This window comes from Nematolebias whitei, chromosome 10, assembly GCF_014905685.2.
Source record: "Nematolebias whitei isolate Nwh7 chromosome 10, NemWhi1, whole genome shotgun sequence".
In the NCBI taxonomy this organism is placed as follows: domain Eukaryota; kingdom Metazoa; phylum Chordata; class Actinopteri; order Cyprinodontiformes; family Rivulidae; genus Nematolebias; species Nematolebias whitei.
Window position 1 is genome coordinate 15,688,651 of NC_056507.1, and position 19,355 is coordinate 15,708,005.

The window sequence follows — 19,355 nt, forward strand, 5'->3', positions numbered from 1 at the left end:
AAACAAATATAAAGTTCTTGTTGTAGGTTTTGGTTCTTTGTTAAAAACAAAAATTAAAGAGATTACAGTTTTTCTAAAACTACAGCTACTAAAAAACGCAGCATATGTGATAGAAGCACAGCAGCAGTGTTTGTTTTGCCATTTTTACACGAACCTGGTAATAAGGCATGTCTACATTAAAAAAACAAGAATAATTATTAATCCATGTTTATTTTCAAATCAACACTTTAACGTTCACTTGTATCTAAGGAAGGCTGGGGAGGTAAAAAAAGATTAAGGGGGGGAATTAGGATAAGTTACAGCTCATGATCCATCAGAGCATCTCTGACACCTCGGCCCTGCTCTCCATCTTGCGGGACAGCGACCAGGATGGGCTGTGCGGCTGGTTCTGCTTCAAGTTCATGTAGGTCATCCATTTTGGTTGTGTGTTGTTTTCCAGCTCTTCTTCTAATGCATGTTAGTGGTGCTTAGAAAAGAGCTTAATGTAGCACTACCGCCACCAGCTGGTAAGGTGCATTGATATTAATAATCCGCCCACTAGAGGTGAACAATCCGCCCACTAGAGGTGAACAATCCGCCCACTAAACGGGAACTATAGGCAAAGGTGAGACACAAAAATAGAGGTCCCACTAGAACCGGACACAACAGGCTACAACAAGAACCAGACCTGTGGATAAGGGGCTTTTGAAACCCCTGACTGCAGCTGGTTTTACTTCCAGAAGAAGTTGTTGCTGATCGTGATGTACTTCCTTTGCCTTTAGCTGCGTAACTGCTAGTTTTATTTTTTGCACATTAAAAGAGATCTTTCCAGGTGAATTACATGCATTTAAATTTTTACTGATGTGCAGTAAATCTCCTGGATTCTGCTCTGTTGATTATCAAGCAATGTATTGGCTTAAAATAAACTCACTGGATTTGAATCTGAATCAGATTATTTTGGGTAGAGTTTTATTAGAATTGAAGTGAACTGTACTGAAATTATAAAGCTTAACTGACTTGCAGGTGATTGGATTTAAATTAAATTACTTTTTTTTATGCGGATGCCTAATGTTGTGAAATTGTGCTCCATACTGTAAATAAACTGAATTAAATTGAATGTGATTTAGAGTTTAAGGTGGAGTCTAGTATTGTTTATAACATTATATTTAAATCTAAATCAGTAACTTTAGTTTTAGTTTTTTTTTAATCTTTGGTTAATTGTTTGTATCTTTGTTTTTATATTTTGTGTTTTATGTCTTATTGTTCTTTAAAATACAGTAAACACCATATTTTGTACCTTGTTCTGTGAACAATTGGAAGTTATGCAAAGGTAGAGTCATGGTGGAAAGATTCAAAAGAAAATGGTAGTCAGATAAGGTAACAGTGGGGTTTCTTGTTTTCTTTGTGTGGGGCAGCTGTGGCTGAGTGGTTAGGGCAGTCGTCCTCCAATGGGAGAGTTGAAGGTTCGATTCCACCAGCAGTCACATCTTGAAGTGTCCCTGGGAAAGACACTGAACCCCTCATTGCCTCCAGTGTGTGTCTCATCAGTGTATGAATGTGATCTAAAGCACTGATTAGTCTTGGTACAGATTTAGATTACGGTATCTTTGTAGAGGTCTAGTAGAGTGCTGTATAAATGTGTGTGTGGAGGTAAATGAATGCACAGGTTGTGTTGTAAAGCACTTTGTGTATCTTGATTAGATAGAGACAAAGTATAAGTACAGTCCATTTACCATTTGTGCACTAGTGCTATTTTTTTTCTTGCACAAGTCTTGCAGCCACTAAAAGGTGCATTCTGGTATAGTCTGTCCGTAAAGTTTCTCTTGTCCCGCCCATAACTTCTGTTACGCTCGAGAGAATTCAACAAAATGTGTGCATCATCATAATACAGAATGTTGCACACACTTTTCATCACCACAGCTCTAAGGTCAAGGTCACAAATCAAGGTTAAAAGTTATACAAGGTCTTCGCTTGTCCAGGCCATTGCTATAGATTCCTGTATAAGAATGTGTTGATGAGCATGAATGTGCCGTATCTGATATTCGTGTTAAGCTTTTAGTCAAATGTCATTGTTAAATTTGATTTAATCAATTTTGCGCAAATTTTCCTGCTACTTGGAAAGTTTTGTGCAGGTTTTGAGATCTGACTGTGTACAGAAAGTGTAAAAGTGACCAATTTAGATCATCTCTGCAGAAGTAAAGAATTGTTTCTGAGCTGGCATTGACAGACACGTGGAGCAGGTTTATTTGATCAAAACTTGGTTGATTGAATGACTGATGTGAGATTTGAAGCAGTTTGGACAGAATAAACTGTAGGAGACGAGTAACGTATAAATATGTTTTTATTTGTATCCAGGTTATCTATTGTCTGTTTTATAAAGTTATTTTCTTTCAGTGCATTTATGATGCGGTAATTTCATCATAAAAGGTCAGCACTGTAGCACTTTCATTAAAATGTTCTCTTTACATAGTCACATATAGAAGATAAACTTCAAATATTTAATCTTATCCAGTACATTGTTATGATACCTGAATGTGACTTCTAAACCATCATAAGGTAAATGTTGGGTGACTCACTGATTTAAAAAGCCTTTGGCTTTTTGTAATGGGCTCTACACTGAGCTGGCTCAGAGTTATGACTTTGCTGTGACTTACAGTGGTCGCCTCAGGGTGCCACATTAGCAGTCCTGGCCTTATGATGCGGGGATTGGAGAACACGAGTGGGGGTGAGGCGAGAGAATACAGTTGAAAGACAAACGTAACCTGCAGGCACGGTGAGATGAAACTGGGGAGAAACTGAACAATTGAAGGTAACGGGTTCTATTGCTTGCCAAACCCAGTAAAAGCAGGTCAGGAAATATTCACAGGCTACGTTTAACAATTTATTACAATTTATATATCTTAGACAACAAAATGTATGTTTAACCATTATTTTATAACCATTACCAGGTAAAACATATGGAACAGCATACACACCTACCAGTTAAAGTGGTAGAGAATTGTTTGACTATTTTAACCTTTTTAAAAGCAACTTTATACTTTTCAAAAATAATTAAAATCAGCCAACATTCATTCCTTAGACACCACTTTGTGCATTTTCAAAACAGCTACAGTGTTGTTTGTGGGAGTAAAATGAGGGGGTTTATCAGACCATAAACATAATGGGAGTCTTAATAACTGGTTTTGACCTGGTGCTCCTCTTTAAACCTTTAAGACTCGAGTGATGACGGCAGCTTCAATTTGTTCTACATGACCTTCTGTCAGAGAGGTCAGAAAGAGTGCACACAGGAAGGATTTAAATTATGTGTGCTTGGTTAGCAGCAACTTCATCAAGGTTGCAAAATAAACTTACTGCATTAGTATTTTACAATTTGGGTAGATGTTCTTTTAAATTTAAAGTATCACAAGGCTCAAGTTCATTTTAATTCTTATTTCTATTTTGTTTACAGAATAACATTCATCGAGGACCAACAGTGTTTGATTTGGCAAATAACAAAAAAATGTTCCCAAAATAATGTAATTGTTGCTGTGCATTCTTCTTTTTGGTTTTTATGTCATGTAAATAACTAGAATTACCTGATTACAAAAAAAGAACACAAAGATTTATCAATGTTAAAATGTTACATTTGTTTACATTAATCTTCAAATTTTTGTCCCTGTTAATCCAGGACTTTGAAAATTCTTCCTCACTACTGTATGATAAAATGCTCCATCCACTTCTGAACTGATGTTCTGTTTGCTCTGCGTTAGTAATCCGAGAATAAATCAAAGTTGAATAAAGTTTCTGTTTTAGATTTAAGAGGTGGTGGTTTTATTCTTGGACCAGTGTCGTAAAGGAAGTAGTATTTCATACATCCTTTAACTTTGTAGAACATTTTAATGTCCAGAACTTTCTCCTTAGGTTTATGTGTTGTTTTACAAGTGTGTGTCTCTGACTAAAGTTGTCCCAACTGTTTAGACTATTTATTTGTCCAATATTGTCTCCCCACCCCACTGAAGGTTTGACATTTTATGGTATAGTTTCCATCCGTCCATAAACTTTCTCTTGTCTGGGTCATAAAATCTGATCTGCTCGAGATAATTGCATCATCACTAGATGAAGTGTGGTGTGCACTTTTCATCACCCTAACTTCAAGGTCAAGGTCACAAATCAAGATCATATCATCATATGGGTTCCTTGCTTGTCTGGGCCATTGCTGTATGTTAGTTTGTCAATGGGTGTATAACGTGCTGTATGCTCTACTTTTGTTGCTGTAAATCCATTAAAGTGTCAATAAAATTAGACATGAAAGACGAGAGACACAGCAGAAGAAGAAGTTCCAATTTTCTTTCTATCAGCACTCTGCTCCGGTCACCTCACTTACCAAAAACATGATAGAGATCATATGAAGTTAATCATTAATCTCTATCTGCTTCACGCTCAGAGAAGAATATCACGACGACTCTTCATCGTGGTTAGCGAGACCAATCACTTTAGAAACACATTTCTCAAGTTAGAAACTATACAGTAACAAAGTTCATGCTCAATCATCCAGGTACCAAATCCAATAATTCTCAGTCCGGTCAGTCCCTGAAAGAATACAGTAGTCCCTCGAAGGCCTGTCACGATAACAATTTTTTCTGGGTGATTAGTTGTCTCAGACGTTATTGCGATAAATGATAATATTGTTTGATTGTCTCAGACATTATTGCGATAAATGATAATATTGTTTGAAATTTGACAATAATTAAGAATTACTGTCAAATTTAAGAAGAAATGTTTAATTTGTTTTGTATGTAGTACCTTTTTACAACCACCGGATGGCAGTATAAGACTGTTTGAACCGAAGGATGAATAGTGAGGGAGCGAGCAGCGTGTAAAAAAAAATAGGAGGGAGACCTCGTGACGCTCTAAAAGAGCACAGAATGTCATGATTGCAGCTCTCTGCCTCCACTGCGCTCTGCCAGCATTCTCGGCCACGCCCACTTCTCCACTGCATGATCAGCTGCAGTAGGAAGCTTCTCCCACAGCTGTGGGCTGCACACAGTTGCTAAATAATTTTAAATAATTTATTTTAAATAAAAATTCCATGCTGATCGTGCGGCTCATCCATCAATCAGCCAATTGTGTGTCATGTCCAATCTTTGAAAAATCGCGATAGAGCGAGTCCGCAAAAACCAAATCGCAAAGTAGAGAGGGACTACTGTATTCTTGATTATCCATGCTGCTGATTTCTTGCCTTTAAGCTGCTGTATGCATACTCATCTGTTCACAACAGACTCATGTTCTGGCTGCTGTTTAATACACCATATTATATTACATTATTATAGTTTAGCGTATATCTTACAGTAGATCCTTGTATACTGTTTCTTTTTTTATACTTTATATTTTTGCTATTTTGGGGTGTAACTGGGACCTTGAGTACATAATTTCGTTCCACCTCATGCACCACATGTGATGCAAATAACAGTAACCTTGAACCTCACTTAAAACAAATTGGTTCCTGCCCTGCTGGGAACAGACTGTAGTGAAGAAAAACATGCAACATGAGATGAACAGGACATGATGGACAAGACGAGTCAGTCTCAGGCTGGAGCCCTGCCCATTCCACCATCACGCTAACGTAATCGGAGAGTAGTGCAGTGTTGGACGAGTCTGCTGTTCATGCACATACGCAACACTTGACTGCACTGCAGCAGGACGAATCAAGTGTATTAAACACACACATACACACACACATTCTATTTCCATATCCAACAACACACAGCATTCTACTTTTTTTCATGATGGAGTGTTTTTTTAATTAAACCCCTGATAACAGCAAAGTTTAATTAGCAAGTCAAATGAAGTCAGGTAGGTAAGAGGCGCTTTATTAGCAGTCAAGCATACTGGATTAGTTGAACGAAATATAAAAAAAATGAAAATAACATGCCTCAGAGGGAATGCTTCTTGAGATAATTTTTTTTTGCTCAATAGTTTTCACACATTTATTAAAGAGTAGAAAAGTATTTTTCTGAATCACAGATAGGTTTTGTAATTACTTTTTGAATTGGCAAAGTTGTTTTGTGCAGTGCTGTTTTGCCTGTTGGGTTTATGTTTGATGAAGTCGCAGAAGGATTGGTGGCCTTTTACTTTTATTCCTTACCTAAAGGCAATTATGATATTTCTAAGACAGCATCAATGTTGTAAAATCTATAGCGATAAGTAAGTTATTTAGATTTAATGGTAGCAAATGCCATGGTGCCCTAAACAACATAGGATAATATTTAACACGTTTTTTTATGAATCTCAGCAAAACTTTGTGACTGTTGCACAAAGTGTGGCTTTATGTTTTTATGCATGTCAATAATTTAAGATAAACTCTGAGCTGCTAACTTTTGCCCTTCACTTTCACATCTCATGTAACAACCTGATTTTCTGCTCATAATCACAGTTCAGAATCAGTTTTGTACCCTGATGGACAAAATAAAAAATAAAAAGTTCTTTCAGCAAGTGTTTTTTTCCCCAGCTATGAAATTAAAAACACCCACAGGGGTTTCACTTTTCTATAATTAGACCTCATTTCAAAAGATACAGTGGGATTTGTGTCCTCCTAAGTGTAACCTAGATTCACATGCAGATTGGAGTAAAACTGCACGCCCCTCACAGGAGAAAGTTGTTATTGTCTTTATGTTCTGTCTCCGTCTTTTAGTTTTGTAACTCCTGAGTGGATGAAACAGCGTGTGCTCTGACTAATTTAAACATCAGTTTGCGAAAACATCCATCCATTATCTTTACCCGCTTCTTCCTTTTCGGTCATGGGGTTCACTGGTGCCCATATCCAGCTGTCACTGTGAGAGGTGGGGGACACCCTGGACAGGTTTCCAGTCCATCACAAGGACACATAGAGACAAACAACCATTCACTCTCTCATTCACACCTAGGGACAATTTAGTTACCAATCAGCCTAACATACATGTGTTTGGTACTGTATGTGGGAGGAAACTGGAGTACCTGGAGAAAACCCACTCATGCACAGAGAGAACATGCAAACTCCACCCAGCAATGCCCAAGGCCGGGATTCAATCTGGCGACCTCGCTGAGAGGTAATGGCTCTAACATCTGAGCCATCGTGCCGCACGTTTGTGGAAAAAACGAAACAACCATTAAATATGCTTAAGGTTAAAACTGTTTTTTTTTTGTTCTTCTTCCAGAACTACCCTATTATTTAAAACTGAAATATGTATAATAAACAACTTTCATCAAGCTTTGGGCAATAAACATAAATCCATCTTAATACAGTAAAGGTCACATCAAACAGAAGAGCTTCCCCTTGGTGCTGTGGTGAAATAATTACCATTGAACAGCCTCCTTGAGGTTTTGCCCTGATAGCTTGTGGTTATTTATGGCTGCGGGTGAGTAATTCATGAACTTGTCTTTGACCTCGCTGAACTGGTTGTGTGAGTCAGGGCAGTGTGTCACCTCATTAGACTAATGTTAGAGAAAAGACCTGACAAACAGACACCATCTATTACCTTCTGTCTCCTCCATGTAACCTGACAGGTGTCTTTGTGTGTGCCTGTGCATGTGTTGTAATGAGAGGGCATTATGCATTCATTTCCATGGTTTATGCTGTGTGTAGCTTATTACTGTGTTAGAGTAAGGTTTTTACCATCTTGTTTAGATGTAGTTTGTTCAGGCACTAGTTTGTGTGTAAAAGTTTATGTTTTTGCATCTTAACATTTTCAGTGTGTTCAGTGAAGATTAGCTATTATTAGCCAAGGTTAGTATTTATATTCCATCCAACCATCCCATTCATTATCTTTACCCACTTCTTCCTTTCTGGGTGGGGGTCACTGGCACCCATATCCAGTCATCACTCTGCGAGAGGAGGACATTTCCATCAAAACTTGTAAATGACACTATCTTCAATCAAGTGCAAAATTTTGCTAGATTTGTTAGCTCTGTATGTTAACAAACTTCAGCTGCTGCAACACCAAATATTAGCTTATGACTTAGTTATAGACATTTTCAATTTGAATAATGTGCATTAGATGTGGCAGCCATGTTGAATTAGGCTGATTTCAACAGTTGTACAGTAGATGTACACTCTGTGATTACTTTCTAAAAGTTTTATTAAAGTCCAGTGACAGTGTCAGATAAAACACACACACACATATACCCACACAGACAAAAGCATTCTAGCTCTTTCGTCTTTGGTGGCTGGTGATAAAAGTGCCCTGTTTTGCACTGATGGGTGGCTGTGGCTGAGTGGTTAGAGTAGTCGTCCTCCACTGCAAGAGTTGGGGGTTTGATTCCACCAGAAGTCACAGGCCGAAGTGTCCCTGGTCAAGACATCGAACCCCTTATTGCCTCCTATGTGTGTGTTGAGCCAAATGTGTATTTTCATGCATTCATCATGCATCATCTGTTTCTACTTAAGAAGGAGATATAGACATTATACTGTGTCCTATTTACAGACTGTGATTGTGAATGATAAATGGTCCCATGTAATAATTTTTACTGTGACCAGTCAGTGAGGAACAGAAAGAACTGGATGTTTTGATATCCTCAAGGGTTGATTGGTTTGATATTGGTATCATAGAGTTGATATGATGTGGTGACGTGTCTCAGGCAGAGTCCTTGACTCATATCCACTCCTTCCTGTCTGCAAGCGGACCTTTCGATGACGGCTCGGAACATGGAGGGGAGGAACTGAGGCCTGTGCTAGAAGATTACTCTATAAAACTAATTTGTCCAGTCCAGAGAGTTAGAGCAGGTCAGGGTTTCAAATGGATGAGAGCAGTGATAACAGTGTAACCTTGTAATTGCATGTTCTGTGCATTGTTGAACTGCTCTCCAAAACTTTGCAAATAAATCTGATGAACTACACCTTGGTCTGTTCTGGGAATCTCCTTGGTTTTTGTCCACAGCATGTGTCCCATCGGTATATGAATGTGATAAAGCACTGAATATGTATAGATAGAGCGCTGTATGAATGGGTAAATGAGGGCAAAGATTGTAGTGTAAAGCACTTTGAGTATCTTGATAAGGTAGAAAAGCACTATATACAGTAAGTGCAGTCCATATAAGTACAGTCCATTTACTGATTCATGGTGTTTATACAATGAGTCAAATCATTCAGTAGCAGATTGGATTCTTGACAATATTAGTCCATGACTTTACAATGTCAAGGATACAGCAAGACAAATCCTAATCACAGTGAAGTTTAGGATCATTATTTCCTTACTCAGATGAAGTGAAATGAGCTTGGCTCCAGCCGTTTCCCCTTCACCCTCTCTTAGCTTTGTGGCTACATGTGTTGTGCTCTGATCAGCCCTGATCAGAGGGAATATAGAAGAGTAAAAGTTTGAGAACCCTCAGGCTTGCTCATTAGGAGAAAACTTTCTGTCTCATACTCTGTCTCTCATCCACAGATCTCGAGGCACACATGGCCATGTTTTGTAGGAAATATCCATATTAGGGTGAAAACCTTCACTGGTAATTAGTCATATCAGTGGATAAATAGTACAATAGACAACATAAGGGTTTATCTGAAAGTTTGTCCTCCTTATGTGGAGTCACCAAGTTTGAATTCATTAAAGAGTTACAGCTCAAACTTCTCATGAAGCAAAAACTAAAAAAAAAAAAGTTTTCAGGAATGATCTGTTTTGTAGCAGACCAGAATCGTACTGCTGTGTGTTTAGTGGATGATGTAGCAGGTTGTGGGGGGGGGGCTCTTCTGCTGTCCTAATTGGAGAGGTGAATATCTGCCCAAGGCACTCTGCCTTCTATGAGACAGTAAACCTGCTCAGACTTCTCTGATTTGTCTCCAGCATGTTCTCTCCAGCGTGTCACACTGTGCTCCCTGAGAGCGTCGGTGTCTGCAGGACTGACCTCAGACCCAAACACACACTGACACATAGTCAGACCATTAAAAACTGGCTAGACAAACTGCAAAGTCACAGAGAGTCTGGGCTCTCAGGAAAAACTGTGAACCAGATGACTCAACTTTGCTTGTCTTGTGAACTGTTTTGACAGAGTTGGGAGTAACTTCGTCTCGGTTGATGCCTGTAACTCCTTTTGTAGAATAAATTTGCCACAACAGACCAATCAACTATTACAAGTAGTTTTCTGAAGAGCTACAAGTGGGATGAAATAAGGAATGGCAGCTGCACCAGTAGACAATCAAAACAGCTAAAGATGGAGGAACAAAAATAGTTTTGAACAACCAAAAAAACTCGCAAACTCCTCATCTTATTGTATCTACATGCATAGGTTGTAACACTTTTACAAGCTGCAGCATCTAAATGTGATTTTATGGACGTTTTTATTTAATTATAATACGGAGTCCTTTATTTTGGACCAAGCTCTGCAAAACTGTTTCCAGTTTGTTTAAACAGAGAGTTTGTAATTGAATTAAATTAATAATTTATGCATTATCTGATTTATGTAGTAAATGTTTGAATGAAACATTTCATGGTAAAATTAAAGTTTAACAAAATATAAACAAAATCAAGATAATAATGGTATTTTACGTGTCATTGATCGTTTACATTAAAAAAAGTTATTTTAGACTTGAATCTGCCTGCACTCTTTTTTTTCTCTGTGTTCATTTTTTGTATGAAACGTCCAACCTGGATGATCCGATCACAACTCAGACAACTTGTGGGAATAGGTTCTGAAATATGCAAAATATTTTTACTATTCTAGACTTGTGTCCACATGGAAAACCATTTTAGGGGCCTCTTTTCCTGTTTTTGGTCAGAGGGTGGAACGGTGGCACAGTTGCTGCTTCTGCTCTCAGCAAGAAGGTTGTCAGTTCAAATCCCAGCTGGGGGCCTTTCTAGGTGGAGTTTGCATGTTCTCTCCATGCATGCATGGGTTTTTTCTGGGTACTCCAGTTTCCTCCCACAGACCAAAGACATGCATGTTAGGCTGATTGGTAACTCTAAATTGTCCCTACGTGAGAGAGTGAGTGAATGGTTGTTTGTCTCTTTTGTCTCATTGTGTCCCTGTGATGGACTGGAGACCTGTCCAGGGTGTACCTTGCCTCTCACACAGTGACTGCTGGATGTGGGCACCAGTGACCCCCGTGACCCAAAATGTAAGCAGCGGATAAAGATAATGGATGGATAGTTTATTTCTGTGGCGATGCTACAATGCCACACTCGGGTCCGACATAGTACAATAAGAATTATTTGTTTCTGTGTGGAATAAAAACTTTTATAGAAATAGTGCTGTGTTTACAAGGATATTTTTAAAACCAACAAACTAAAAGTTTGTGATGGGGAAAAATATGTTTTTATTGTTTTGTTTTGTTTTTTTCGTGTGTATAAGGCTTAAGCATTTGCACTGACAAAAAAAAAAAGTTCTAAGATGTAACTTGTAACTCTTCATACACCAATAAACAAACATCCTGCATCACACAGTCAGTTGTCAAGCAAACAACAAACAGGACATCATCTGCTCTCGTGATGTTTCTGTCAAATGTTATACATTCAGACAAAACATATTTTGGATTTTCCTGAGTTGCATTTTACTTAAAGACAGACAAAGTAAATGTATCCAAGTAGCAACAATTGAAAGATTGATTTTACAGAGCTTAGTGTTGGTGCATCTGCTGATAAAGATGCACATTGTGTGTGCAGGATAAATGATTGTGTGCACCTTTTACCATAATCAACACTGCAGTTTCATCACACAGCACAATGCCATTGATGTTGCAAGTTTTGAGGGGACATACAATTGGCATTCTGACTGCAGGAATGTCCATGTGTAGAAAATATGGCACTTTTTGGAGTGGCCTTTTACTGTGGTCAGCCTAAGGCACACGTGCAATAATCATGCTGTCTAATCACCATCTTGATACGCCAAAGAATTCTCCTATCTCGACAAAGGAAAAGTGCTCACTAACACATATTTATACAATATCATGAACAATATTTGAGAGAAAAAAGCCTTTTTGTGTACATAGAAAAAGTCTTAGATCTTTGAGTTCAACTCATGGAAAATAGGATTAAAACAAAAGTGCTGCGTTTATATTTTTCTTCAGTATATATTTAACCAAAACTTGGAGAGGAAGAAAAAAATCCAGTTTAATCTGTTGCTGTGGAGTCTTTTCAGATCAGGATTATCTCAGGATACATTTTCACTCAGACTGCTAAACGAAGTTACATCGTGAGCATCCTGAGGAGGCTGCGTGCATGGCCTCATTCTGTCCAGAGTGTGTTCACACCTTCTTTTTTTGTTGTTTTGGTGCAATTCTTTTGAGATCAAATCAGTGCAAATATCAGTAAAACCTCATTTGTACTGGACTTGTGGGATTTTAAAATTCTCCATCTCAGATTTGTAGCCCTGCTCTTCCCAAGTTGCACTTGTTTGTCTACACTTATCTACTTTCCAAACTTTTCAAGCGTACAAGTTTACACTGATGCAACCTTACAGCAACAGCACTGTCAGCAGTACTGTTTTTATTTGTTTGGTCTGACAACAAGCACTGAAAACCAGACAAATGATCTGCAGCCTGTCTTCTCCAATCATTGCAGAGTATGGAGAGGGTTACACATTTAGATCTGTTTGTTACGATGAACAACATCTATCAAAGATAAGTTTTACTGTTGAATGCATATAGAACAGTTTTGGTCGCAGTGATATTCTTTAGATTTTTCACTTCTTTTGTTTAGATATGTCATGGTTTTGAACATAAACCTGTAGTTTTATTCAAATGGTGACTTTTTATACATTTTACTGATAGAAATCAGAGCTAAAATGTTAAAATAACTGTTATTTTACTCTTCCAATTAAGCCAGCATCAGGCGACAAGCTTATCCTTTAATAGAAATAGACTAATCCTTAGAATTTACCATATTATTTTTTTTTTTTGAAAGATTCCTTGGGTAGTCATGCATTTGCCAAATTATCTGCATGTTCTAAGTGTTTCAAAATGGTAAAAGCAAATGCCTATGAAAAAGCATATTGATAATGTCTTTAATATTGTTCTCATCAACAGCAGAGGAAATGTGCTTTAAATGTATGTTCATGCTCTGAACTGTATACATTTTGTAATGTGCTCTTATGTATGTGCCATACATGATCAATTACTAATGATATATGTTCTGCCGTGCATAATTTTTATAACAGCGTGAAACGCTTAAGATGAAAGAAAGAAAGTAAATAAATAAATAGGTGCATGTGAGTTAGGTCAGTGGACATTCCATCTAAATAATGGCGTTTAATGAGGCACTATTATGCTAATAACTGTGGACGCACACTGGGTGATGTGATAATTGTACCCTGGGGAGGATGAGATACATTTGTGGCAGTATACGGTTTGTGAGTGTATGTGTGAGTGTGTGTGTGTGTGTGTGTGTGTGTGTGCGTGTGTGTGCGTGTGTGTGTGTGTGTGTGTGTCTGTATACATGCACCGCATTGCAGCCAGATGTCCTGTTTGTTTTTCCAAAAAAAAAAAAAGAAAGTCATGATTATTTGCATCACTTACTAAATGCAGTTCATACATTCTCTCGTTTATTTAACATGTATTTTTAATGCATGGCTCAAGCAGAAAATTAATCTTGCTGCTGTGTGCACGTTCAGCCAGTAGCAACCATGTGTAAAATGAAAGTTGGCATTTTTGTGTTAAGTACACTTTTTTACTTTTAACATTTATAGATGAATATCGGATGATAAAGTCATTTAAATATATTGGTACCACTTCACTATAAGAGTTCTCTTATAAATGACTGAATCTTTGCAGACTGTCGTGATCTGTGCTCTTTGTTAGTTTGATTTCAATTAGTTTGTGGTTTGTTAGATTTATTTGTATTTTGTGATTCATGTGTTTAGTTTTACCTACTTGTCAACAAAGTTCCTGCTCAATCATCCAAGTGTTTCCATGTCCCCTGTGTGCCATCATTCATCCACCCTCACTCAAGCTCCTCAGTGTTTTTCTCAGCTGGTCTTGCCACGCCCACCTTCACCTGTTTGCAGTCTATAATCCAGGGCTATTCAACTGGCGGCCCGCGGGCCCACCAATTACTTCATGAAAAAAAGTTTGTTTGGGGTTCTGGGTTTTGTTTATTGCATTTATGATTCAATGCAATAAAATCAACAAATTTAAAAGGTAACAGATCATTGGAAAACTTAGTTTATTTACATAATGACTTTAATCGCTGGATGTCCGACCCCTGAGCTGGGGGTCGAGATGGAGTAGGGGCAGGGCAGCCGACTCTGGACCCGAAAGTCCCAGGTTTGAGCCCCAATCATTGCACATCTTGTGGTGTCTCTGAGCAGCACACCTTATCCCCAAATGCTCCACAGGCCCTTTCAATAGCTCCCACTGCACCACCTGGTGGTGGATGGATTAAATGCAGAGATCCAATGTTGCCATTATATGGGAACATATAGTACAATGATGACAATACATAACACTTAATTATTATTATTGTTATTTCAGAAACTGTGCCCCCCTGAGCAGTTTAATTGAATAGCCCTGCTCTAATAAATTCAGATGTATCCCACTCCTCTTCAGCCTGCCTGGCTCTTTATATTCTCTTCCACCTCCTATTCAGCACTGCATTATTATCACAGTTCCAGCGTTACCCTCTGAGATTATTCATCCTGTATGAATCCTGCTCCAGTGATTTTTTTTTTTCTCCTCAGTTGTAAGTTTTGCTGTTGTAAGTAAATAAGTTTTGGTTTTCTAAGCCCCTCATGTCAGTCTGCATTCTGGGTTCAATCCTCCTGCGACCACGACAAACTGGGGAAGAAGACATAATTTACATTAATCAGGCTTAACAGCTGAGTGAATAAGCAGATGAACAACTGACCATAAAGTGAGTTGTAGTTTTCAGTTTTCTGCTCATGAAATCGTAGGAGTCATTCGAAAAATCACACTTGAAGAAATCGTACTGCCTTAATGTTTTTGTGCAGCCTGTTATCTGCAGCCATCGAATTTCCTCCCATACTTATTAGACTGGGAGGATTCAGTCATCTCATTAAAGCAGCTATTATGGTTTAAAGTTGGGAATGTGTTTATCTCAAATGGTGTTACATAATAGCTACATTCATAACATTGCTATGTTGTTGAATATTTTAGAGACTCTGGGCTGTCATTGTAATGGTGCTACTCAACTATAATCGAGCTGTGTATGTCAAATATATACATACACAAGTTTTCCTCAAATCAGTTCTTTTGCAGTAATATATATATATATATATATATATATATATATATATTAAAAAACATTTAGAATGTCATAAAGTCTATAGAACAATGATAAAAAGATGCAGTCTGAGTAAAGAGGCCTGCGATGGGGTCTGTGTGAAGAAGCTGCCTCATTCACACACAGACCACATCATGCTCTGCCAGCTCTGCTGTGAAGGTCATGTTGTTTGATCAGGAGATCTTTTGACATACACACAAGGCAATTTTAAAGCTAATAATAACCCTGCTGGTCCCTCTGGGTTTGTTTCCTATAGCTACATTGTCTCTGATTTATACCTGCTTATCTCTAGAGGAAGAAAGCCTTTCATTGATGTGTCTGCTCTGCTGGACCTTAATAAATAGTCCAGATCCTTACGGTCCCCTGTGTTACTATTTTCTTATCGGGACCTCCTGGCTCTTCCATCTGGTCAAAAGCTGATGATTATCACACTGGATCACCTTCACACACAGGGAAGCTCCACCGCATGTGTGTGTTACGGAGACAGTAAGCAAGACAAAATGAACGAGTCCTACTCACATCACAGAGCAGAATGAGACGAAACGAGGACAAAGAACTAAAATATAGTTAATTTAATCTTCTATTCTTGTGGCTCTTGTGCTTTCTCAGCCAGTTGGAGCTTTAATGCAACGCTCCAGTGATGCCTTACCTCCTCACCTCCATCCGCTCCTTTATTTTCAGCTCCAAGGTCACTTAACACAACATTTGTCTATTTATCATTCATTACATACCTAACTTCATGGCTCACTACACCAGTTCTTTTCAGCAATTCAGCCTCTCTGTAGCGTTTTATATCTGCTGTTTGTAAGTGATGTTACAAAATGTACCTTAGTGACAGAGCTGGCACTTTAAGACAGTGAACCTAATGGGGGAACCAGTTGTACAGATATGTTCTTTAGTGGGTGGTTTGAGCCATTTTTAAGTAATTTTGTTGTTTTCTGTCTTCATAAAAAATAAAAAAAATGTTAGTGTGGCAGACACAAATGTATATATGTCACGTCAGAATGTGTGCTCTTATTGTGAAAGGGACAGCATATAAAAAGAGAGGACCAACAGTTGTAATTCATTCATTTTTCAGAGTTTTATGTTGGTAGACGTGGAGAATAAATCGAGACTCAACATATTTTTTGTCTCTTTCTGCCGACTTCCACATTGGATCACGTCGGGGTCACCAATGTGGAAATCGTCAGAAAGAGACGAAAAATATTTTGAGTCTCGCTATATTCTCCACGTCTACCAACATAAAACTCAGAAAAACAAATGAATTACAACCGTTGGTCTTCTCTTTTTATATGCTGTCCCTTTCACAATAAGAGCACACATTCTGACGTGACATATATACGTTTGTATCGGCCACATTAGGTCGTCACATCTCATCTTTGATCAGTGGAGTTGTTTGAATTGTGACATCTTTCTAACCAACAAATCTTTTTCTATCTAATTTAACTAATACAGATATCGTTTTCAGAAAACTTTTCACTGTCTGGTTGCTGATGTTTTAAATTAAACAACCAGATATGTAAGCCACTGTGCACGTACTGTAAATATGCACAACATTACCGACAATATCCACTGAAGGAAACATCATTGCAGTAAATCACTAAAAGCACCCATGCACAGAAAATATAAGATAGTAAAAAAAAATAAAAAATACATGAATAATACAAGTCTTTTGGTTTTATTTGAGCCAAAAATGGAGTGAAGAACAATAGAAAAATATTTGATTGTTCAGACAGGGGTGGCATTGTTAGAAAATATATTTATGGACACGAGTAACGTCTAGTCTACGGGTTCTTTCTTGCTTGCTGACAGCTCAGTGTCGGCTCCATCTTATGTTTTTCCATCAAACAAGAACTCGTAGTCTGACAGCATGAGAGACGAACACTGGCTAAAAGCAGCAGCCTGCAAGAGCAGAGGAAAAAGAAAAGAAACAAAAGTTAGGGTCAGAAACAAACTGATCCCACTATCAGATTTATATAGAGAGTCTTGTGATATTTTTCAGATATTATTCTACTCTTGGACCAAAATAGAAAATTAAATCTTGTGAAAAAAATATTTATTTAAAATGTAATAGTTTGAGCAATTGTAATTAAAGACCAGCATACAAAAATAACTGCTTTCCTTGTTATGGTAAGAGGCTCATTAAATTTAATTGTCTGTACTAAATGGTTATTGTGTTTGAAAAATGCAAAAATAGGAGTTCTAACAGTTTTAATCAAAGTCAAACGTTCATTTTGCTGCTTACTGCAAATCCTTGACAAGCAATTAACTTCAAATAGAGAGTGCTGAACATTCTTTTGGCCAAATCTCCTACAAACAAACCGAAAACTTGTGATCTTGAAAAGTTTTTTACCAATTTATTTGATGTGCAAGGCAGGCTATAAAGGCTTACACTGTTGTTATCAGGAAAACGTGAAGGACAGGGCTTTTAATGTCTGATTTTCTGTTCTTGATGCAACTGACAGTGGTGGAGGGATTCCGAAGATGTCAGCATTTAGAAAGTAGGCAAAGCTGTGATCAACAGAGTAGGAGAAATAATAACAGCAGTATAGCAAGATGGGACTGTGTGCAAAAAGAGGCCGAAAGCTGAAATTGACCTTTTAGCACATAAACTGTATATAATCAGAATCAGAATTATTGTCATTGCACAGAAGCACAACAAAATTACGTTTCGGTACAGACCGTCCAAAGAAACAAAAATACAAACATGGGTAGACGGGGTGCCTGAGGCTGCAGCCATCATGGGAGGCACTGCCCTTTTCGTTATGCAAAGGGAAACACGAGGAAAAGGGAGGTAAAAAAAAATTGTGTCTGTATCTAAAATTGTTGGTTACGTACTGTAACCCCAGATTCTATGAGTATAGGCGTAGCCCTTTAAGAGCTGTCGCTTGGTGGGTTTATCCTGTCATGCAATGCATCGCACTGAAAAATTTAGTCCACGCCCACCTGTTGTGTAGGCCCCACCTGGTCCGTATAAATTACGTTAAGAGCGGGTCATATCAACTTCACACTGTGTCCCGTCAGTGTGAAGTTGCAAAAGAACTTCAGCACAACAAAAGCAAAATACAGATGACATAAGGCATATGCATGTGGATTGGGTGAGGGTGTGGGGGCTCCAGCACAGGCCGCCCAAGTGAGCGACGCATCCACCCGGCACCTCCGCAACTAACCTAGGTTACTGCACCAAGGGGACAAAAGGAGGGAGGACAGCGAAGGCGGTGAGATTGAGGGGAGTAAGTCTGTGAACATTGTCTCAGACAGCCCACTTAGCCATAGTCCTGATAAGTAATGGTGCAATGTTTATCAGCCGGCTCGATAGAGCTCTGACACAGGTCACAGATGTCCTCGGGGAAGGGAACAGGTAGGGGGGAGCAGAGTATCTTGTTCACATAACATCCAGGAGAATTTGTGATAGTCATCCTTCCAAGGCCGACACGATGGAGCCAGATTCAAATAACAACAGTTGTTTTGGTTCAGGCTGCCTCCATTAATTTCCGTCTGCCTTACAGTTTTACTGGTACATCTCAATGGTGACTCCAAACAGTCAAATTTGTGGTCAACTCTGCTGACGATAAATAAATAAATAAATAAAATAAGAATAATATGACAAATAATAATGAAATAATCTGATATTTCACATGTTTAACTTCAGTAGTTGGGTTGCTGTAACTCCAGGAACTAACTCTTGACTTGGCTGATAGCTCAGTGGATCCAAGAAAACTTTATAGAAGCTAAAAATTCTTAATTTCTGTAGTAAAAAATATTTTTAAGGTCATACACATTTACAATGTAAGTAAATCTCATTTGAACTTTAACTGTTTCTGCATGGAGTTGCTTATTTACCGATGATGCTAAGGTGTTCATTTTTAGTTGTTGTTGTTGTTGTTGTGTGTTTTTTTTGCGGGGGGGGGGAATAAAATTTTATCTTTAATTTTATTTCTTCATGGTTATGAGATTCTCTTAGCACAGCGCCTAATGAAACCAGAACCTTTCATTGAGAAGAGCTACAAATTCAATATTAAATGTATTATTCATGTTATTTTTAAGTTTTCTATTATAGTGGTAGTTATATTTGGTTTACTATTAATTATTGTCTCAAATGTTCCTTTAGGACCAGATTGAGCTCATTAAGATGGATGGATGGATGGATAGATAGATAGATAGATAGATAGATAGATAGATAGATAGATAGAT

General features: G+C 38.1%; 1 protein-coding gene and 1 non-coding gene across 2 annotated transcripts in view; one reads left to right on the forward strand and one right to left on the reverse strand.

The window, feature by feature from the left end:
• si:dkey-246g23.2 (solute carrier family 66 member 2) overlaps nucleotides 1–19,355 on the forward strand; it is a 62,169-nt gene that overhangs the window by 12,803 nt on the left and 30,011 nt on the right. The window lies entirely within an intron of this gene.
• LOC119416544 lies at nucleotides 4,315–4,503 on the reverse strand. The gene has a single exon (XR_005187094.1). It is a non-coding gene; the product is annotated as a small nucleolar RNA U3 (small nucleolar RNA).